This window comes from Suncus etruscus, chromosome 10, assembly GCF_024139225.1.
Source record: "Suncus etruscus isolate mSunEtr1 chromosome 10, mSunEtr1.pri.cur, whole genome shotgun sequence".
NCBI lineage: Eukaryota > Metazoa > Chordata > Mammalia > Eulipotyphla > Soricidae > Suncus > Suncus etruscus.
Window position 1 is genome coordinate 16,856,593 of NC_064857.1, and position 24,580 is coordinate 16,881,172.

At 40.5% G+C, this 24,580-nt stretch overlaps 2 non-coding genes across 2 annotated transcripts; both read left to right on the plus strand.

Annotated features, from left to right (window-relative positions):
• Window positions 1–5,975: 5,975 nt before the first annotated feature.
• Window positions 5,976–6,166, plus strand: LOC126021332 (U2 spliceosomal RNA). The gene has a single exon (XR_007499878.1). It is a non-coding gene; the product is annotated as a U2 spliceosomal RNA (small nuclear RNA).
• Window positions 6,167–22,137: 15,971 nt separating this feature from the next.
• Window positions 22,138–22,267, plus strand: LOC126021064 (small nucleolar RNA SNORA22). The gene has a single exon (XR_007499678.1). It is a non-coding gene; the product is annotated as a small nucleolar RNA SNORA22 (small nucleolar RNA).
• Window positions 22,268–24,580: the final 2,313 nt, after the last annotated feature.

The following is a 24,580-nucleotide window of genomic DNA, read 5'->3' on the forward strand; positions in this document are numbered from 1 at the left end:
GGAAAGAGAAAAAAAGAATTACTACACATCGAGTATTTATTAGATCTCTAATTTGGGGGGTTTGGGTCACACCCAGTGGTGCTCAGGGGTTACTCCTGGCTCTGTGCTCAGAAATTACCGCTGGTAGGCTGGGATGACCATATAGGATGCCGGGAATCGAACCCAGGTTTGTCCTGGGTTGGCAGCGTGCAAGGCAAACACCCTACCTCTATACTATTGCTCTGGTCCCTAGATGCTTATTTGTATATGCCCACTAAATGTGTGTGTGTTTGTGTGTGTTGCTGGACATTGAACCCAGAACCTCACACATATAAGACAAGTACTTTATTGTAGAGGCACAACTCCAGTCTTTGTAGGTACTTTAAATATTATAGTCTGTTAACAGTTTCTACCTAAGTTCAGTTTGAAAACACTCAACAAGATAAAATTTATTGTCTTCTGTGTGGATTTCTGTGATAATAGAGTGGCTATGTCCATTTAGGTGAATAAAAACTGTACTGCACCCAAGATGAATCAGGTACTGTGTTAAATGACAATCCTGAAGGTTATTTGTTTGTTTGTTTGTTTGTTTGATTCTCTTTGGGAGGAGTCAGCTTAGCTTAAGAAGTGGGACTTAAAAGTTTAGAATTTAAAATTAAATTAAAAATTTACCCCACTCCCAGGCCGGGTCTGGGGACCGGCCTGGGTTGGGCTTAAATCCCTGTCCTTCAGGCTTGGGAGGGTCTCTCTCTCCCTTCCTGGAGCAGGATTTTTAGCAGCACGGGCGGGCAGCTGGCAGACCTCCGCATGTGCCAGCGGCCTTTTGGCCTGGCCTAGGGTAGGGGGGGCCCGGACCTGGGTCACCCGGCCCCCCTCTCCCCCTTTCCTCCGGATCTCCAGGTGGGTTTCTGGGAGGAGCTGATGGGGCACCCTGGGTTTTTCCCCACTCCCAGGCCGGGTCTGGGGACTGGCCTGGGTTGGGCTTAAATCCCTGTCCTTCAGGCTTGGGAGGGTCTCTCTCTCCCTTCCTGGAGCAGGATTTTTAGCAGCACGGGCGGGCAGCTGGCAGACCTCCGCATGTGCCAGCGGCCTTTTGGCCTGGCCTAGGGTAGGGGGGGCCCGGACCTGGGTCACCCGGCCCCCCTCTCCCCCTTTCCTCCGGATCTCCAGGTGGGTTTCTGGGAGGAGCTGATGGGGCACCCTGGGTTTTTCCCCACTCCCAGGCCGGGTCTGGGGACCGGCCTGGGTTGGGCTTAAATCCCTGTCCTTCAGGCTTGGGAGGGTCTCTCTCTCCCTTCCTGGAGCAGGATTTTTAGCAGCACGGGCGGGCAGCTGGCAGACCTCCGCATGTGCCAGCGGCCTTTTGGCCTGGCCTAGGGTAGGGGGGGCCCGGACCTGGGTCACCCGGCCCCCCTCTCCCCCTTTCCTCCGGATCTCCAGGTGGGTTTCTGGGAGGAGCTGATGGGACACCCTGGGTTTTTCCCCACTCCCAGGCCGGGTCTGGGGACCGGCCTGGGTTGGGCTTAAATCCCTGTCCTTCAGGCTTGGGAGGGTCTCTCTCTCCCTTCCTGGAGCAGGATTTTTAGCAGCACGGGCGGGCAGCTGGCAGACCTCCGCATGTGCCAGCGGCCTTTTGGCCTGGCCTAGGGTAGGGGGGGCCCGGACCTGGGTCACCCGGCCCCCCTCTCCCCCTTTCCTCCGGATCTCCAGGTGGGTTTCTGGGAGGAGCTGATGGGGCACCCTGGGTTTTTCCCCACTCCCAGGCCGGGTCTGGGGACCGGCCTGGGTTGGGCTTAAATCCCTGTCCTTCAGGCTTGGGAGGGTCTCTCTCTCCCTTCCTGGAGCAGGATTTTTAGCAGCACGGGCGGGCAGCTGGCAGACCTCCGCATGTGCCAGCGGCCTTTTGGCCTGGCCTAGGGTAGGGGGGGCCCGGACCTGGGTCACCCGGCCCCCCTCTCCCCCTTTCCTCCGGATCTCCAGGTGGGTTTCTGGGAGGAGCTGATGGGGCACCCTGGGTTTTTCCCCACTCCCAGACCTGCTCCAGGTTTGGCTTAGGGGGTGGCGTTTGATCTGGGGGGTGGCAGATAACTGCTCAGCTATACTCAGGCTGTCACTGGCAATTTCATACCAGTCTACATTTTGAAACCGCGCGGGGGCTAGCGCCCCCGCGCGAACTTATGCTCCTACCAACCACCAGTACCCCTGATTTACCCTTCTTACCTTCAGTAACAAACAGTTTTAATCTCTGTCCAAAGACATACAGTAGATCTTACAAATCTCAGAACTATTTAGAAGGACATAAATCGAACACATATATATTTTGAATATTTTATGATTATTTTCTTTAACTACTGTAACTATATATTCTTCTACCATCATTTTTCTATCCACTTTTCATCTTGTCTTTTCTTTGTAAGCTGTATTGTAAGGATTGTTGGTGGAACTGTCCCTCAGTTTGATGCCTATGATTGAACTATGTCATGGAAATTGCTGGTCTTGTTCCTATTGCCTCCAAATGCACCAATAACGCTTCATGGCATTGATCCTTGTTTGCATAGACACATTAAAATGGGAAAACACTATACATACAGATTAGTTATTATCTAATAAATCTCATTACAATGTACCTTACACCCTGAACATTGATATAATGACCTGGCACAGGCCTCAGATGAATGGGCATTCTCCATTCACACTGGAACCAGGCACGCTATCTACGAAACATCCAAGGTCTTTTATAACAACAGTTGGAAGCAGTCCTCTACCAGGAAAGACACTACCAAGGATCTGACATCGACCTCCTAAAAAGACACCTCCGTTTACACTGAGAAGACGTGACAACAACAATGACCTGCGATAAGACGTGACAACAACAATGACCCGCTCTACAGGACATGGTTCTCTCTATTGCCCCTTAAGTGTGAGATGAAACGAGAGAATGCTCTGCACCATCCTGACTGCTATATGAGACATGTAGACTCCAGGATCTTTAATACAGAAGCATGATACCAACAACAGAGACTATGTGAGGAATGGAGGTGTATTGCCACTACAGACGATGACTTGAATTGGACAAACTAGTTTGCCTGGAGCCTAGAGTCAGTCCTGTTCCAGGAAACTTCAGGGGTAGGGTCTCCATCTATTTAGACCATAATTTGTCTTTCCATGTCCCTTATGTTTTGGTGGGCCTATGCAAACAAATGCCACTTTAATATCGTTTTTTACTATGGTCCCTTGACTCCAATCCTTAAGAAAAACAACCCACTAAAACTTTTGAGGTTAATTTAAACTAGTAAGCATGTGCATGGATCTAGATAAATGTACTTTGCCCTCAATGTTTAAAGAGTTACATAAGTCTAATATCTTTAGATTATATGGTGTGCTGCTAAGAAATAATATGTACTACAACGGGGGATTTGAGGGACAAAGTAATTGTATGGTACATGGGTTCAGTTTTGTTTTTCTTAATGTTCTTTGGCTGAAAGTATAAGGCTGGGATATCATCGATGGGACTACTGAGAATCCTGTTTATGGGTGATTGGGCTTCCACTGTAACTTTACCCTGTCCTCTTTCTTTGCATCTTTGTTGTCATAATTAAAATAAAATAAATAAATAAATAAAAAAAAAATTAAAAATTTAAATTAAATTAAAAAATTTTAGAGCATAACAATTTAATTTTGAGAACTACATAAAGGAAAATAATTTTTTTTATAAAAGACCTTTAGGAGCCAGAGAGATAACACAGTGGTAGGGCATTTGTCTTGCATGTGGCCAACCTGAGATGGACTTAGTAGGATTTCTGGCATCCCATATGGTCCCTCAGGCTTGTCAGGAGCAATTTCTGAGTGCAGAGCCAGGAGTAACCCCTGAGCATCGATGGGTGTGACTCAAAAGCCAATCAATTAATAAATAAACTGCTAAAAAATAAAGGTTAAAAAACTAAAAAGGTCTTTAGCCAATCTTTATTTGTGGATATTTTTTTGTAGGGGCAACTCTAGAAGTGTTCTGGGGTCCTAGGTCCACCACCTAGTGCTCAGGATGACTACATGATGCTGGAAATAGAACTCAGGGCCTCAAACATGCTTAGGCTTGTTGCTCTGCCACTTGAATTGTCTCCTCAACTCCTTTTCTCTTGTTGCCTCATCAATAGTTATTGAGTCCATGAAAATGCTAGGCAAACAAGCCGAGCTAATTGTCCCTGGATTCAGGTTATTATAATCTTGGGTAGCTGAGGTAGGGTGGTGAAAGGGAGATGTAGATACAGACCAGTCTGATCTTGGATGCCAAAAGACCTTCCTCTAGGCTGTGTGTCCTGAAAAGATTCCCCCAAAAGGCAATCAAGACTATGAGGTAACCTCAAAGGGCTTGTATGTTCTGCATAAAGATTCAAATTACCCACATAGCACTACCTATAAATCCTAATGAATTACAATGAGAAAAACAAAACGAGTTCTTTATTATCAAGTCAGCACTCTTTTGTTTGTTTGTTTTTTGGGGGGAGAGGCACACTTGGCTGCACTCAGGTTTACTCCTGGCTCTGTGCTCAGAAATTGATTACTCCTGGCAGACTTGGGAAACCATGTGGGATGCCAGGAATTGAACCATAGTCCATCCATGGTTGGCTGAGTGCAAGGCAAACGCCCTACCACTATGCTATTGCTCCAGCCCTAAATTAGCATATTTTAATAAAATTGTTTTAGTAATCCATGGCGGACTACATTGCAGGTACACATTATCCCAACTGAACTGTCATATCCCAATGGCACAATGGTAGAAAAGGTTTACTTAAATATCATTTCCCCTATGTGTTTTAAATAGTTTAATAGAGTCAGGGAAACTACTCTAAAGTTAGAGTTGTAATGTCAGTGTAGTTGTTTTTCCAGATCAGAATTTCTTGGATGTTCTTGTTTCTGTTTCTTTGCAAAATCAAAAACAACATTGCAAAATCCTATCACAGAGCAATCGTTTGCTATGCATGCTTGGCAACGAAGACAAGCAATCTGCATTGTCTACAGATACAAATCTCATGTACATAGTTGTGATAAAACAAACACAAATATATATATATACCACCTGAAGACAATTCTTTTCAAAGATTAAAGATGCCGGAAGCTATTTTACACCAATCATCGCTTGGCAAAATGTTGTTGGTCATAAATAAATCTTTGACATTATAGCAGTGGTTGACATTCCTGTTTGTTTAATTTTGGGGTTGCAGTTGGGGGGGGGGACTCAGCTTAGAGCTCAGGAGCCATAGGTAGGGCTATGTATCAATCCTAGGTCTCCTACATACAAGGAATGTGTTCTGGACCTTTGAGTTCTCTGGCCCTGACATTTACAGTCACCATGAAATTACAAAGTTATTTATGATTGGGCTTCAGGCATACAATGTTTCAACACCAGTCTCTTCACCACTTTCCTTTACCAATGCTCTCCCACACCCATTTGCCTCCCACCAACCAGTCTTCTACTACAGGCAATTTTTTGTTAAGTTTTTGTACTGTGATTTACAGTATTGTTACTGATAGGGTTTAATACATAACATTTGACCACCTTTCAGCACTACCTCCTCTTGGTTGAATGCTTCCTTCCACCAGAGATGTTACTTCCCTCTGCTGTCCCCCAACCCCCTTAGGTGGCATGTTTCTTACTGATTACTAGTTCTCATGTTTCCATTGTCTTTGGATATTCCTTATTCCATCATGACATTATAACCTGCATATGAGAGAGGTCATTCTATGCCATTCTCTATCCCTCCAACTTAACTTAGCATGATACTCTCCAAGTGTTGCCATGTCATAGCAAATTGCATAACTTTATCTTTTCTTATGGCCAAGTAATATCCCATTGTGTATGTGCACAACTATCTTTATCCACTCATCTATTCTTTATTTTTATATTGGTTTTTACTTATTTTTAATAAAATTTTTATGTAAGCATCATGATTACAAGCATGATTGTAGTTGGTTTAAGTCATAAAAAGAACACCTCCCTTATCACTTCTTGGCCTTTTGGCTAAGATCAAGTGTAGTATCTATTCTTATCAGTTTAATATCTGATACGTCCTCTATCCGAGGATAATATGTTAAAGGGATTTTTGGTGCTGGGAGTTGGAAGAGGAGCTTGCTCCGTCCACTCTGCGCATCGATCTGGTATTGCAGTACCTCCAGGAACGGTGCACCAAAAAACAAAAACAAACAAAAAAACCCACCTCCCCTCACCAGTGCAAATTCCCACCACCAATGCTACTGCTTCCTCCTCCCCCACATCTACCTGTATTCAAGACAGTCATTCTGCTTCTCTCACTCATCTAGATTGTCATGATAGTTATTAGTGTAGTTATTTCCCTAACTGCACTCACTACTCTTTGTGGTGAGCTTCATATTGTGAGCCAGTCCTTCTGTCTCTCATCTCTACGGTCTCTGGGCATTATTACAATAATGTCTTTAATTTTTCTGAAATTAATAGATGCCAGGGGCTGGAGAGATAGCACAATGGTAGGGCGTTTGCCTTGCAAGCAGCCGACCCAGGACTAACATTGGTTCAAATCCCGGCCACCCATGTGGTCCCCCCCCACCCCCATGCCTGCCAGGAGTGATTTCTGAGCACAGATCCAGGAGTAAGCCCTGAGTGTTGCCGAATGTGCCCCCCCCAAAAAAAATTAATAGATGCCACTCATCTAATCTTGAAACTTAAGTTGTTTCCAGATTTTGGCTATTTTAATAGTGTTGGAAGGAATATTAGGGTTCAAATGTCTTTTTTCTGCTTTATTTTTGGGACCTTGGAGTTTATTCCAACAAGTGGAGTTACTGGATCCAATGAAAGCTGAATTCCAGCTTTTTTAAGGAATGCCTATATTGTTTTCCAGAATTGTACCAGTCAATGTTCCCATCAGATATGAATGAGAGTCTCTTTTTCCCAGTATCCACTCCAAAACTGGTTGTTACTGATTTTTTTGATGTGTGTCAATATTGTGATGTGTCTGTAATGTGAGATATCCTATTGTTGTTTAGATTTTCATCTCCCTGTTGATAATAGTGATGCAGAATAGTTTTTTATGAGACTTTTGATAATTTGTATTTCTTTCTTTTTGTGGAGCTGGGGTCACACTCATCAGTGCTCAGGGGTTGCTTCTTGTTCTACATTCATGAATTATTCCTGGAAGTGTTTGGGGGACCATTTGAGATGTTGAGAATCAAACTGAGATTGACTGTATGCAAGGCAAGTGCTCTAACCACTGTACTATCACACCAATCCCTCTTTTTAATTCTTCTTTGAGGAAGTTTCAGCTCACCTCTTTTCCCCATTAGACAATTTTGTCTTCTAAAACTCTATAAGTGCCTTATATATCTTTGATATTAACATCTGATCAGATGAGGGTTGGGTAAATAATTGCACCCATTTCATCTTTATATCCTCATCATAGTTTCTTTTGGGGTGCAGAAACTTCTTAATTTACTGTAGTCCTTTTAGTTTATCTTTGCTTCCACTTGCTCAATCAGTGGTGTTTCATCATAGAAGATATCATTAGCTTCAATGTCATAGAGAGTTCTTTCTACATTTTCCTTTATGTACTTTAAGGATTCAAGTCTGATATCAAGATCTTTAATGAATTTTGATTTGACTTTTGTGCATATCATTAGAAAGAAGTTTGAGTTCATTTTTAATTTTTTTTATTTTTGATAATATCTTTAAGCATTATTATTAAAAACATGTTTGTAGTTGGGTTTCAGTCATAAAAAGGAACATCCCCCCTCACCAGGGCAACATTTCCATCACCAATGCCCCCATCACCTTCCTCCCACCCCTGCCTGCATTTGAGACAGGCTTTCTATTTCCCTCTCTCACTACCATTGCCATCATAGTTGTTAGTGTAGTTATTTCTCTAACTGCACTCTTACTTACTCTGTGGTAAGCTTCATCATGGGCCAGTCCTTCTAGCCCTCATCTCTATTGTTTCTGGGAATTATCACAATAATGTTTTATATTTTTCTTAAATTCCACAGATGAATGAGACTATTCTGTGTCTATCTCTCTCCCTCTGATTTATTCCATTCAACATAATAATTTCCATGTCCATCCATGTATAGGAAAATTTCATGACTTCATTTTTCCTGTGGCTATATAGGATTCCATTGTGTATATGTACCACAGTTTCTTTAGCCACTCATCTGTTGTCAGGCATCTGGTTGTTTCCAGATTCTGGCTATTGTAAATAAAACTGCAATGAATATAGATAGGTATGCAAAGGGCATTTTTATATTGTGTTTTTATGTTCCTAGGGCATATCCCTAAAAGTGATATAGCTGGATCATTTGAGAGCTCAATTTCCAGGTTTTTGAGGAATCTCCATATTGTATTCTAGTCATAATACGAGACTAGATGGAATTCCCACCAGCCGTGAATGAGAGTTCCTTTCTCCCTACATCACCACCAACACTGATTGTTCTTGTTTTGTGTGTGTGTGTGTGTGTGTGTGTGATTGTTCCAGTCTCTGTGGAGTGAGATGGCACCTCATTGTTGTTTTGATTTGCATCTCCCTAATAATTAGTGATGTGGAGCATTTAGCCCATTAACATTAGAGAATTCATTATCATGGAGTTTTGTTACATCTTTCTATAGGAGCTTGATGCATGTGTGTGTGTGATTGAATTTGACTTAAAATATTCCCTTTAGTTCTTTTAAAGATAGTTTTGAGTCTATGAAGTTCCTGGGGTGTTTATCTGTGAAATTGTATATCATTCCTTCAAATCTGAATGTGAATCCATATGGGTGGCATACTCTTGATGGAGTGTTCATTTCATTGCGTTTTTTTGTTTGTTTGTATGTGTTTTGTTTTCATTATATTCCACTATTGTCTTGAAGTCAAGAGGGTTTTGTTTGATAAGTCTGCTGTAAATGTCAAGGGCACTCTTTTTTATATAAGTGTCGTCTTTAATCTCGCTGCTTTCACAATTTTATCTCTATGGTTTTCATCATTCTGATTAGGATGTATCTTGTAGTATTTTCATTTGGACATCATTAAGTTGGTACCCTGAGAGCTTTAGAATGTGAGTGTATGCACTCTCCAGCTCTGAGAAATTTTCATCAATGATTTCTTTTTGTTTGTTTGTTTGTTTGTTTGTTTTGGTTTTGGGGTCACACCCGGCAGCACTCAGGGGTTCGTCCTGGCTCTACACTCAGAAATCACTCCTGGCAAGCACGGGGGACCATATGGGATGCCAGGATTCGAACCACTGTCCTTCTGTACACAAGGCAAATGCCCTACCTCCATGCTATCTCTCCGGCCCCATCAATGATTTAAATTTTGTTTTTTTCATCAGGTGAAGAATCATTTCTGATCCTCTGTACCCTGGTGTTGTTCCTTTTGAAAGCATTCCAGTGTTCTCTTGTCTGCTGTATGCCCCCCCCGCCCACCACTATATTCACTCCACCTCATTTTCTCTTGTGTCTGGAGGCATTCTGTACTATATCTCGTAGCTCACTGATTCTGTCTTCTGCAGCTGGTATTTTTGTTGATGAGGTCTTTCAGTGAGTGTTTTATCTTGCTTACCAGCCTTTTCGTTCTGTCATTTCTGTTTGTAGTATTCTCATTTTTGGTTTCATATTCTCCTGTATTCCATTGTTTCTTTGAGCTCATTAAAATTTGTAAGCATTTCTACTCAAGTATTTTTCAAAGAGATAATATATATGGCTTTTACTGAGTCTTCAAGATCACAATCTTTGCCCACTGCCTGTGGTAAGGTTCTGTGCTGCTTTACTATGGTTCATTTTGTTGCCTGAGAGTGGGTCTTTTCCAGTTCACCGTCAACATCCTTTGTCCCCATGAGGATGATCTGGGAGAGCCCTACTAAAGAACAAAGATTATGGTGGCTACTGCTTTGTGGAAAAGTAACTGACACCCAACCTTTGGGTGGAGTCCATTTTTGTGGTGGGACTGCTGTATGTATGGCAGGTTCTGAAGCCCTCTCCCAGTCAGGTGGGAGATAGTGCAGCTTCAGGGTGTGCTTGGGGACCAGCTTCGGGTAAAGACACTGAGTCTTGTCCTAACATTTTTAATTATTTTAATTTTTATTTTGTTTTGAGGCAATGCCTGGTAGTGTTCAGGAATTACTCCTGGCAGGCTTAGGGAACCTTATGGGCTGCCAGGGACTGAACCCAGGCCAACCCTACCTTCTATGCTAATCAGGAATGCAAGGATGGTTTAACATCCATAAATCTATCAACATAATACACAACATAACAAGAAAATAAAAATCACATGGTCATATCAATAGATGCAGAAAAAGCATTTGATAAGGTTCAACACCCATTCTTGATGAAAACTCTCAGCAAGATAGGAATAAAAGGAACCTTTCTCAATATAGTTAAGGCCATCTACCACAAGCCAGTGGCAAATATTATCCTCAATGGAGAAAAACTAAAAGCCTTACCTCTAAATTCTGGTACCTTCTATGCTATTGCTCTGATCCTGAGCCCTGACATTTTTTAAAGGGAATTTCCTATCATGTTTGTAACATTGAGTTATGCAGACTAAAACTGTGAAAAGTTAAATAGTTAGACAATGCTATAATTTTATTTACTAAAAAATTTAATCTCAGAATACCGAATTAAAGCATTTGAATAGACCTATTTTTCAGCTTCCCTAATTACATTATCTTTTCTATTGACTCACTTTCATTTTTGAAGCAGAAAATCTATGACTTGGACCACCTGGGTTTGTGGCAAAGTGCCTGTCTTGTAAACATGAGGTCATAAGTTCTGATACCTGATTGTATCCTACACCACCAACAGCAATTTCTGGCACTCCCTGGTGCCACTTCTAGCACCTCATGTGTGACCACTGACCACTGAAACCAAGACTCTGAGTTAGATGGTCAAGTGTGCACTTCCACCTCAGCACCTTACAAATCAAAAGTACAATCTAGGGGCTGGGGTTGCAGCTCAGTGGTAGAATGCTTGCCTTGGACTTGTGAATCCCTGAGTTTGATGCCAGGTACAATAGCAACAATAACAATCTAGGAGTATAATAATATCATTAAAGGCATTTAACTTTTATCTGATCAGGAAAGACTATTTCTCTGACCCAAGATATTCAATTTGGTGAGGATGGGGGATACATGTCTGGAAATGCTCAGGGCTCTGTGGTACTCAGTTAAACCATATGCAGTGCAGGGTCAAACCAGGGTTCATAGACAAACCATATGGATGGAAAATGCTTTAATTAATTCCTATGCTCTCTCTCTCTGGCCTAAGAATATTGAAACTTTAGTGTTCCACTGTACCCATGTGTCTGAGCACCAGGGAACTTTTCTTTACAATTTCAGTTGAGGTAAGGAATACCTGAGACAAATTCTCTGATATGTCTGCATTACCTGAGGTCCACCTCCAATATACTTAGGAAGGAGAAGTCAAGGTAAATGAGCAATGTTGAGAACAAGAATTCATCATAGGGCAGCAGGCAGAACAAGGTTGTTCTGTGGCAGAGAGAATTCTTACTCATTCACCAAAGACGAGAATGGAGGGTGAGACGAATTAGAAGGACAGGAATGATTTCTTTTGATCTGCTAGTTATCTTCCTCCTTTCTGAAATCACCTGGATAGACTCTACCCTTACTTGCCCTTCTTGTTGTAGTACCGCTGGTCGCCTCTCTGAAACGCCCCTCCAGTGTCACTGGGGGTGAAGTCCCGAATCATTATCCAGTTCATCAGCTCCCCAAGTTTGACATCCAGGAGTCTCTTGTCCTTCAAATGCATGACCGACACCATCTTGGAGTCCTCCTTACTTGCCCTTTTTTTAGTTCAGTGTGTCTAGTTTAGAATAAACTCAAACATCAGTGTTGATTTCCTCCATCTGTTAGATTATATTTGAGGCTCTATTATCCATCAATATCTTGGCAATTGACTTTTGACTAATTAAGAATAAAATAATTACCAGGCATTCTGCCACAGTGAAATTTTTTCTCAATTCTACGTTGTCTCAATTTAATTTTTCACAAAGTAATTAATCTCATTAACTACAATCTTCTCTGTCTCACTCATCTTGTTTAATGTAACTTGACAAACTCAATAGCTTGATTTGTTCTGGGCATTTTGTAGCTGTGTTGTTCAAACATGTGAAGATAAGATTTGTGTTACAGAATTTGGAAGAACCATATAAATCATCTGGTAAGGAAGATATTTCACATACCAGAAATAAGTTGAGATCAGGCTCCAACTCCAAATGACTCAATTCTCTTTCAGAATTCTTTGAGAACTTTTTTTTTGCTTACTTACTTTGCTCTTAAGGTCATTTTATTTATTTTGAGTTTGATGCTATTTTTATTTTTGCTTGTTTATGTGTTTGTAATTTTTTCTGCCATTTTTTCTGACAAGTTTTCTAAGAGTAATTTTTATTAATTTCCACTGAAAGACTATATCACCTTTAACCAAAGGTGGTTTCTTATTTTACAAATATTAGCATTTTTTAAATCTCCATTTAAAATTTTGTATTCTTTTTTTTTTTTTTTTTGGTTTTTGAGCCACACCCGGTAATGCTCAGGGGTTACTCCTGGCTATGCGCTCAGAAGTTGCTCCTGGCTTGGGGGACCATATGGGACGCCGGGGGATCGAACTGTGGTCCGTCCAAGGCTAGCGCAGGCAAGGCAGGCACCTTACCTCTTGCGCCACCGCCCGGCCCCTAAAATTTTGTATTCTTATTGGTAAATCTCTTCAACTTCAGATACACTCTAGAACTGTACTCAAAGGTCATTCCCAGTAGAGATTGGGGTACCATATGGTGGTATTGAAGTAGGGCTCTATGCATGCTCTCAAGGCACCAGCCCTTTGAGTCATTTCTGTAGGCCCTTATCTTTTTTATAAGTACCAAGGCTAGAACTTAGAACCTCAGAAATGCAAGGCAAGTATTCTCTTTTTGGTTTTAATTTTAGGTCATCCCAGTTATGCTAAAGGATCACTCCTGAGCTCACAGAAAGATTTGGGGGATGATATTTGTATTGCTTAGGGTTGAACACAAGTTCACTATATTCAAGGCAAATGTTATCTTTCTGTATTCTCTCATCAAAAGCAGGTACTCATCACTAAGCTCTATTCTATGAGTACTGGGACTTTTGTTTGTTTGTTGTTTGGTTGTGGGGCCATACCCGATGATGCTCAGGGGTTACCCCGGGCTATGCACTCAGAAATCACTCCTGGCTTGGGGGACCATATAGGATGTCGGGGGATCATGAACCACGGTCTGTCCTAGGTTAGCACGTGCAAGGCAAATGCCCTCCCGCTTGTGCCACTGCTCCAGCCCCCTCTTTTGAGTACTTTAATACAAGCTTTAATTAGGGGCAATAGCAATAGTGCAGCAGTAGGGCATTTGCCGTGCATGCAGTTGACCCAGGATGGGCCTGGGTTCGATCCCCAGTGTCCCATATGGTCCCCTAAGCCAGGAACAATTTCTGAGTGCATAGCCAGGAGTAATTCCTAGATGTCACCAGGTGTGGCCCCAAAACAAAACAATAGCAAAACAAAAACAAAACAAAACAAGACAAAAAAAATAGAGCTTTAATTCATTTCAAATCTGATTCTAAGGGAATAATACAGGTGGACTTTTTGGTTAGAAATTATATTTACCTCCTCCATCCTCCCTAAGACAAAAAAGCACAGCTTCTTCTATTCCAGATGAAGATAGAAAGACAATAAGTGAACTTCTTGCCAAAGACTTAAACCACATCTTGTGTGGCTCCACTTCCAGAATTGAAGGTTACTGAAAATTAGTTGAACATCAAGGGTTTGAAAAGAATAGATGAAGCAACATTCACAATTTCATGTACATTTGCTAAGATTTATAGTCCCTGATATATCTGGTATGCACTAAATAATGATCTTTTTTGCTAAGAGTTCACTGCCTCTATGGTGGTCCCCAAATTCATACTATCCCTATAATAATTGTTATGCCATGGTGGCGTTATACACTGGTAACAGACTCATGCATGTCATATTTTCAAGGTTTCTTGATAGCATCATTGTACTTGATCTCATCTTATATTATTATGTTCAACATAGCTTTTAAATGCGCATTAAATCCATGGCTGATGTTTCCAGTAAGATTGACTTAGAAATGAAGTTTAAAATTGATTAAGGATGATGAAAGTGGAAAATTAGTGATGGTTATTGCTTTCCAGTTAAGCATGCCTCTCTGCACAGCTCTGCTCTTGAAGAACAGAAACAAGGGCCTGAAAATTGTTCAAGGGTCTGCTTCACTAAAAGCAAAAGGACTGACAAAAATTGTAGGTGGGCCTCCATTAGGAAGGAGAATTCATTATGCCCCATATTGAAGACCCCACCTACATACCTACACCAAGGCATTTTCCTCAGCACCTGATAATCACGTCAAAACTCTGGTTTCAATGTTCAAATGAAGTCCTGGATGTAACAACTTTGACTGTTTTGCTAAATTTAAGCTATTAAGAATCACTAGTCATGGGGCCAAAAAGAAAACAAAACAAAACAAAACAAAAACAAACAAACAAACAAAAAAAACCACCCAAAAAAAGAATCACTATTTATTACATGGATAGGAAGGTTTTGGGTGAGACAGTGATGTAAAAGAAGCTGATCATTTTCTGGTAACTTTTAATAAACTATTTAAAAAATCTAGTTGCCAGAGTAAAGAAATATTCAATATGGATGAAATTTGCCTGTTAGGGGATGGACATTTGAGGTTTTCTATAAGGAGATCAGACCAATACTAGATTCCAGGGCTTTTAAGAATTACAGAATAGTCTTTCTTGAGGGAAATTCTGCAGGTTACAAATTAATGTGATCTGTCACAGTGAGAATCCACAGGCTATCTAGCATGTCAATAGCATGTAGTGTCTGTATATTTCGAGCAATAAGAAATCATGGACTGCCCAGCTCCTCTTCCTAAATTTATATGCCACTGAGTAGGACAAACACAATTTGAACAGTAACACACTCTCTGTGACATTCATTTGCACAATAAAAAAGTTGCCTAACCATGAGTTTCTCAGAGTGTTTTCCTATCATTAAGTGATACATGACATTACCCCAATATAACTTTACCTCTTTTCTAGTGGAAGTTCATAGTCACAACACTGATTGCTGTGGGAAGAAATTTCTGATCTCTTGATCCTACTGAGCAACACATACACTGGAAGTTATTCTTTTACTGAATTTAATTTGTGTGTGTGTGGGAGGGGTGGGAGGCCACACTTAGTTATGCTTATTCTTTGCTCTGTACTCCTGGAGGGTTCCAGGAACTATATGGAGTGACAGGAATAGATCCCAGATTGGCCACATGTAAGACAAGTTTCCCGGGGCTGGAGAGATAGCATCGAGGTAAGGAGTTTGCCTTGCATGCAGAAGCTGGATGGTTCGAATCCTGGCATCCCATATGGTCCCTCGAGCCTGCCAGGAGCAACCCCTGAGCGCTGCCGGGTGTGACCCAAATCCCCCCCCCCCAAAAAGAAGAAAAGTTCCCTACCCACTGTACTATTGCCTTGGCCCTTGTAGTTATCCTTTTTTAATCATGTAGATAGGGCCAGAGAGATAGTAAAGGCTATAAGGAACTTGCCTTGCAGGGCAGTAATTGTCAGCACTATCTATGGTCCCTCAAGTACAACTAGTAGGGACCCCCAAACAAAGAGCCAATTAATTTAACAGATTAACAAAGCCAGGTGTTTCCTAAAAAATAAAACTCCAAATAACTAACTAATTTACTAAATAATATAGTGAAACAGATTTTGGAAGTATAAAGACCCTAATTTTATGGTTACCTCTGAGTGTTGGGCTTATAAGTGGTTTTTCTTTAAGATTCTGCTTTATTCTGTGACTATTTTCAATGAATATATAAACAGAAGGAAAACTCATAAATCATGTTTCTTAATATGTCAGGATCTCGTAGTTACAAAAATAATTTCTCTGTGCACAGGTACTAAAACAAATTAAACAAATGCCATAATGACAACCCAATGTTAAAGACAATGGAATACTGAATATTAAATAATGGTTTTAGAAGTATTTGATAAGCTCTCAGAGAAGGCTAGGAATCTGGAAAAAAAGAATGCTGTCCAGCCATGTATTTTATGGGAAAATGTTCATGCTATCTACAGAACTTGATGTATGTGAAACACCCATTGATAAAAGAATCACAAAAGGATAGACTAAACTCTCAAAGTATTGTTTCATTCTCAGGGTCGAGAAAATATAATTTTTTTGCTTAAGGCCCTCATAATACCACAGCTGGGGTGACTTAAACAATAGAAATTGGTTCCAATTCTAGAGACTAGAGATGAAGACATTAGAAAATCTCTCTCCTAGCCTTGCAAATGGTTCCCTTCACTAGACCTCATCTGGAAGTTTTCTTTGTTCTAATCTCTTCTCTAAGGACACCAGTCAAATTGGATTAGGGTTCATTCTAAGAGCCCCGTTTTTAACTTAATTATCTCTTTAAAGACCTTATCTCTAAATACAGATCCATCCTGTGGTATTGGAGTAAGAACTTCAATATATAAAACAAAGGCTGAGGTGGGAGCACATAGGCAAATTAGCCTTTAATATATTCTGTCATTTTGTTTTCTTAATTTTAGGGAAGGAACATCTATTAATTTTATAGGCAGCAAACTATAAGTATTTGACTTAAAAAAACACAACTCGGGGCCGGGTAGGTGGCGCTGGAGGTAAGGTGTCTGCCTTGCAAGCGCTAGCCAAGGAAGGACCGCGGTTCGATCCCCCGGCGTCCCATATGGTCCCCCCAAGCCAGGGGCGATTTCTGAGCACATAGCCAGGAGTAACCCCTGAGCATCAAACGGGTGTGGCCCAAAAACCAAAAAAAAAAAAAAAAAAAAAACACAACTCAAATATATAAATATTGTATTTTTGTCTTCAAAGAGGATAGAAAATGGCACTTGGGTTAATGGTTCATATCTACACCAGTATTTCCTATTGGCTATGCACATAGTATTCATTATTTACTTCTATTCATTATTGTTACTATTTTACATGTTCTTTTTTTCCTTTTAAGTAAAACAGGATTTATTTAGAAGTTCTGAGGAAGGGGAGGAGGGAGGATAAAAAAGAAAAAATAGGGATAAAGCGGTGGTGCAAATGGTAGGGTACTTGCCTTGCATGCAACCAACCTAGGACGAAGCATGGTTTAATACCCCAGCGTCCCATATGGTCCCCCAAGCCTGGAGCAATTTCTGAGCACATAGCTAGGAGTAATCCCTGAGTGTCATTGGGTGTGGTCCAAAAAGCAAAACAAAAAGAAAGAAGGAAGGAAGGAAGGAAGGAAGGAAGGAAGGAAGGAAGGAAGGAAGGAAGGAAGGAAGGAAGGAAGGAAGGAGGAAGGAAGAAGAAGAGAAAGAAGAAAGAAAGAAGGAAAGAAAGAAAAGAAAGAAAGAAAGAAAGAAGAAAGAAGAAAAAGAAAGAAAAAAGAAAGAAAGAAGAAAGAAGAAAAAAGAAAGAAAGAAAAAGAAAGAAAGAAAGAAAGAAAAAGAAAGAAAGAAAAAGAAAGAAAGAAAGAAAGAAAAAGAAAGAAAGAGAAAGAAAGAAAGAAGAAAGAAGAAAAAAGAAAGAAAGAAAAAGAAAGAAAGAAAGAAAGAAAGAAAGAAGAAGTAATTCATTTGAGAGAACATGGGCTTCTGCAAAGATGGAGAGAGAAGCCTAAAATACAACCCAGAATGAAAGCATGAAAATACACATTTCAAAAAGGAAGGAGCAAGTGACATGTGTTCAGGAACTATGTGCATAAACTGGCAACACACATGTGCAGCACTAACACATGGCCCAGGAATCACATGTGCTTACAGGTTCTTTTAATATTGGTCCTCCAAGATTAATATTTCCCTTACAGATAAAACTTCAGTATAACTGGGGACAGAAAGATAGGTCAAAGAACTGAACGTATATTTTGCATTTGGGAGGCCTAGGTGCAAACATCACTAGAAGTAACCGTCTAGCCTCTAGCTAGGAATAGACCCTAACCACCCAAGAAACAAACACAATTATTTTTCAGTGCAATTGTTGAAAGTGACTGTAGAAGAAACGGTATCACTTAAATGACTTTTAATTTTCAAAATATGACTAATCATTCTTCAGTTCAAAAGTCATCAGGAAAATGATAAACATCTACATTGAATTAATCCACTTTTATTCCATTAACGAAGATGAAAAAGAATACAAATAAAATATTTGAGATTAGTGAACTAGTCAATTAATTTTTTCTAGGTTTTATTACTGATATAGTATGTTGTATAATTTTTCGTATTATTCTGCATAGTCCTATTTTAAAATAATCTTATTTTATTAATTTATTTAGCTTGGTTTGGACACCCTACCTGATGGTACACAGGGCTTACTCCTGGCTCTGCTCAAGGATCACTCCTAGCAAGATTTAAAGGACCATATGTGTTGCTGGAGATTTAGCCCAGATCTGCCACATAGAAGGCAAGCAGCTTTTACTCTGTACTACCACTTTGGCCTCTGCATATTCTTTTATTTTACATAAACCAAAAAGCTATTTAAGTTGCTGGAGAAAAAAGGCCATCACTTCTTTTTTTAATTCTAGAAAAATTATTAATAAGTAATTAAAAGGTTTTTTTAATGTAGGCACTATAACTTACAACACTATTAATATAGGATTTCATACATAGTGCTCTATTGTTCCAACACCACACCCTATACCAAAAATGACCCCCACCTTTAATAATATAAATCTTTCTAGATATATTTTCAATATTCTAATAGGCTGAGTTCTTTTTCTCTTTGTTTGATGTGCTTTGGGGCCACACCTGGCTTTGCACAGGGCTTACTCCTAGCTCTGCCCTTGTTGGGGACTGACTTGTTTGAGGCCATATTGCTGTTCTTTCTGCCATAGCCCAGCTTTTCACCTAAAAGCCATTTTGCAGTCTTGCTGTGAATTTTTTTGAGCTAAAGAGAAAGGCATGCAGCTGCAAGATATAATTAGCTCTAGCCCGGAGGAGAGCAAAAGCTGCCTGGTACCGTTATCAGAAACTAGGCCTCACTCCTTAAGACCACATTCCGGAGTGAACTAGGCTATTATCAATAAGTGTATGCTACATTGTCTGTTCAAGATCACTGAGGCAGGCACATCTCGCACCACCTCCTGATAGTTAAGCAATTAGGAATGCAGCTGGAAGGTCACTAGAAATTTCCATGGAAACAGCACGTTCATCATAACTTGAAGGTCATCCAGCCCCCCTAGACCCACTGCCCACTTCCTTATTTAGAGAATGCCTAAATTTCTTTGTTCCTTGAAACCTGAAATATATCCTTGCCTTGTATGGGCCTTCGCGCCAAAAGTATGACTGACATCACCTTTGTACTGCCCCCTTCTCCTTCACTATATAAGAAGGAACTGTAGCCAATAAAGGTACCCTTGAACAGTGAGACGCTGCCTTGGGTCTTTATTATTAACCTCTCTCAGATTTCTTACAGGTGTGGTTGTGCCTTCACTCAGCAAAATAGGAGTGCAGTCGTCTGAGAAGCTTCCCCAGCTAATTCCTGCTGGCCGGGCCCCCCTGGGGGGCTTCTGGACCCTGCATTTTGGCGCCCAACGCTGGGCTCGAAGACCACCGCCACACTCCGAACGACTACGGGTCGGCGAGTCCGGAGCTGTTTCGTAAATCGCAGGATATACCCCATCCGGGTAGGCGTTGAAACGAGTTAGCCTTAATCAAATATTTAAACTGCAGTTTTTTCAGTCGTTCTGATCACCGCCCCTGATTGGCTCTTGGGGCTTCGCCCGTTGGCTTCACTTCCATGGGTGTTTTCATTGAGTACTGAACTTAAATTCATTATTGATATTCAGTCTGAGTTGAAAGCCAGACATGTAGAGGTTACCAAAAAAGAATATTTGTAATTTTCTTATGTTTATTCATAATGTATGTCATTGGTTTATTATTACCTGTCCAGAAATTGTTGCGTCCACTTGGGACAAAGTAGGACATGAAATGAGTGATTATTTTGTAAATAATGATGATTCACAGAAGGAAAAAATTATGTTCCAATATTGGAGCCTGTTAAGAGATATCATTGTAACTAAAAATGCCGGAACCGCCAAAGACATCATCCATGCCGTTGAATCTCATGTACAACAAGTCTCCCGTGAGTGTTCCAGGACTCCCTCTCGTTCTAATTCTGTCTCTCATCTCCCTTCTCCCTCTGAGAATACTTCCCCTTGTCCTCCCTCCACCACTGACCTTTGTCTCCAAAGTAACTAATGCTCTTAAAGATCTCTCTAATGCTTCTCATTTATATCCCTCCCTTACTTCTGTCCATGCTTCTGCTCTATGCACCCAGACCCCTACAGAAGAGGCCGCTGCACCCTCTGTGCAAAATCCTAAACAGCCCTTCACTTCCCTAGCTTCAGCTCCGTCCCTGTTTCACCACCCTCCCCTCCTTAGCCAGCAATTGCAACAATACAAAGCCTTTAATTGGAAAAGCCTCAAAGAGCCATTTCAAGCCGTAACCTCCTATGGCCCCCAAGCCCCTTACACGCTCTCCTGCTTAGAATCTAAAAGCTGAACTCTTTGTCTCTTGGGAAGTTAACTTTTTTTTCCGCTGCAAAGCCCTTGCAGACAGGCAGGAATTCTGATCTCTAAGCTCGTATAGCTGGCCTCGCCTCTTTTCATACCTTAAAGGTACAGCACACACTTTCCAGGTCCCAGCTTGCCAACATGGCTCTTGCTGCCCTCTATGCCTGGAAGTCGCTCCCTAGAACCAGCATTCCAGCAGCTCCCCCACACGCGGCAACAAACTGTTGCTGCTTTCTCCCCCCCCCCCTTTTTCTGACTTGAGTTCCCAACTCACCACAATTACATCCATGGTCTCTCACCTCTCTAACAAACTTGATAATGCTCTTAGCTCAAAAGCCAGTGCTACTACCTTTCCTGTCTTTCTCCCTAATGGAGAAAGTCTTCCCCCGCCTGCTCAGCAGCCTCCACCGCGGAGAACGCTCAGTCCCTAACCATGGCAGATTCCCTCCTCTCACCGCTCCCCCTCTTAAAGCTATAGAAATGAAACTACTTGGCCAAATTAAAAATCTTAAACAAATCTTAAGCCTTCAAAAACAGGCTGCTTCTCTTAATTCACAGGTTTCTGCCCTTCAGGCGTTTCCCCCCCCCTCCTAAATCTATAGTTGTCTGTCCTCTGCCCACTGAATTCCACGGCCAGGCCCCCCCTCTTGAGAACTCAAAGAGACAAACTAATGAAAGTGAGGCTAAGTGCCATAAAACAGAAACTGCTGCAGTGCCTACAAAAAATTCTAAGGGCACAGTAAGCAGGATAATTACAAAGTATCATCTGCTAAGCCATAAAACCTTGCGATATCTACACTTTGCTGTTAAAACTTCTGAGCCTAATGTACCCTTTACTTTGCTCAAACCAATCCTCAGCCTCCTTCAGCCTCTTTCCTGCCAGCCTTGGAGAACAGCCAGCTCAAGCCCTGACACTCCCACTTTAAGCCTTCCAATTCACCTTGAAATACCCAATCTTTGTTATTCAAAAAAAAAAAAATCTGAAAAGTAGCATCTCTTGCATATTCTCAAATCAATTAATAAAACCATGATTCTCATGGTGCTTTTGCAACCCAGACTCCCCTCTTCGGTTGCCATTCCCTCTAATTCCAATAAATTAGTAATTAATCTTAAAAGATTGCTTTTTTTTTTTTTCTTCTCTATATCATTACACCCTGCTAACTGTAAATAATTTGCCTCTAGCCTTCCTGCTGTTAACTGTGCTAGCCCCTCCCCGAGCTATCAGTGAAAGACTCTGCTTCACCTTGTCAGCCCTACACTTCGTCAAATATGTGTTATTAGGTTTAGTGCATTAAGTGGTGTAAAGTAATTATTAAAACATTAAAAAGCAACAGAAAGATAAGAGCAATAAACTTTTTTTTTTCATGCCTCTCAGAAAATTTTAAAGCAAGGTCATAATTCTGTCACTTTACAGATAACAAAATATTGGTAAAAGAAAAACTTCTTTGTGTTTTAAAATCCAAACGAACACAAAAGTGTTAAATTTAAATCTTATATTTCTATTAAAAGTTTTATTTTAATTTTTAAAGTATTTACAAAATTATGTGAAAAATAATGTGGTTAGCCTTTTTAAACAATATAGTTAATTTAATGCACAGTGAACACCTAGGTGTGCTTTATAGTACCCTTAGTTTTAACTTTGTGCTACAGCAATGGTTGTTCTTTATTTCTGCATTGAAAGAACTATTATTTTAAGTGCATTCAAAATATCAGCACATTATACAAATCTGTATATTTGTGTCGCAGTAAAAAAAATAATATAAATGAAAAATATATTATATATAATTTTATAAGTAATATATAAAAGTAACTAAACTTTATAAGCAAATTAACTAGTATTAAATATAATTTTAGTCTTAAGTTCTAAGTGTGTAAATGTATCAGATGTCTTTAACTATATTTTATAATAATCTAAGCATTTAGTTAATTTAGTATATAATATTTTTTACAAATTATTCACTTAAAGTCTTCATAGTAAAAACAGTTGTTTGTTTTTTAAAAAATCAGTTTTTATACCTTTAATAATCATAGTTCATGCTATTGTGTTTAATCATAAAAATTTTAACACTTTATTGCAGCTGTCTTACTGTTCTACTGCAAAACCAATTTAAAGAAAACCTATTCATTTACAGCAAATCATTTCATACTTCCAAGTAGAGACTCCTTCTACAGTGCTCATTAACCATTTTACTTAATGTTTTAAACTTCAAATTAAAATTGTTTTAAAAATGTTTTGTGTTAAATCTAAACCTTAAAATTTATTTTCAGCAAAGTTCCACTCCATCTACATTAAGTACTTCTCAAAACTAAAAAAGTTTTTCTACAAAATTTTTTTTTCTCTTCTTCTCACAAACATGTTAGCTAAATATTTAAAAGCGCTTGTCAATTTTTTATAAATAAGTCTTAAATCAATCCTTTTGTCTGTTTATGTGTCTGTTGTGATGAATGAAAGTGGCCACAAGTGTAAAATGTTGTGTTTAGTGTTGTTTTGTTTTGTCTGTTTATTTGTTATCTCTACATTTTATAATAATACAATTTTTAAAGCCTTATCCATTTTTTAAATTTCAATTAATTTTTTCAACCTGGTTCAGTCTGGTCAGTTCACAAACTGGCATCTTACAATTAAAAATCATGTGTTAAAAATTATGTATTAAGCTAGCTTTGTCCTTCTAAGAACATGGCGGAAAGTGTGAGGGATGGCAAACCCCAGATTTCTCAATGGCCATCGGGGATAACTTTTCCCTGGAGAATTTCTGGACTTTGCAGTCACCTGGCTTTCCTGCTATGTGTAAGTTCAAGCATATAGAATATGTATTTATGGCTAAAAAATAGCATCCAGCTTTAACATAATAACTAGATGTTTAAGAAAAATCCTTTATATTCAGTTTAAAAAATTTTTTTTAATTAGCAATTGTTAATTATAAATTTTCTTTTATGCCAAAGTCTAACAGAGGTCAAATAGCATTCCCGTGGTATTCAAAAATAACTAGTGTAATGTAAATTGCTAATGTTTTCTGCAAATTCTTAATTTTTATATGAAGTAACCATTTTGCCTCCTGCCAAGCTGTTTTCTTATAAACCTCCTGCTAGACGCCATTCCTGCAAACCTGTTTCTAACTGACTCCACCTTTGACAATGCTGAATTAGACACTCTGCCTAGCTGCCTTCGATGCCCACCGATGCCACCAACAACCTCCATCCTCTCTACCTCCATCCCTTGGCCGGTCTTGCAAGTCGACCTTTGTGCCCTAACCATGGGTGCAAGCCTATACTGGGGCACCTCCAATTTCCGCCTGCCTCAACCTCGTGCTGTTGACCCCGATGACTATTACTCCCCTGCTAGCGGTGGCTGCAACTCTGTTATTCGCCGTGATGTACTACGCCACCCCTTCACCACCTTCTACGTCTGCCCTGGTCACCACCGGCCCCGTTCCAGCGACTATAAGTGTGGCGCTCATAACCAACACTTTTGCGCCTCCTGGGGCTGTGAAACCACCGGAACTGCTTATTGGAAACCCTCTTCCTCCTGGGACTTCATCACCGTTTCACGCCCCCCAACTCCTCCTTTTCTGAACTGTGATGCATCCTCTGCTACCCGTGGTTGGTGTAACCCCCTCATCATCGAATTTACTGCTGCTGGACGTCAGCATCACTGGACTCAACCCGTACAATGGGGACTCAGACTTTACGTTAGGCGTACCGACCCTGGACTTCTTTTTTCCCTCCGTTTACTTAAACAGTTGCCGAATTCTCACCCCCTCGCCGTTGGTCCTAACACTTTTTTTTCATCCTCATTCAGGTCCATCACACATGCCTTCTCCTCCTTATCCTCTTCCATCTGCCTCTCCTTCTCTCAGACAGCTCACTATGCCTTCAGGTCCTTCTCCGTCCTCTCAGGTTATTCTCAATTTCATAAATGCTTCTGCTCTTGCCCTTACAGATCCTGCCTATGAAAGATGTTGGCTTTGTTTTTCTCCTCAACCTCCTTTCTATGAAGGTGTTGCAGTGTTTGGCAACCTTTCCTCTACCTCCA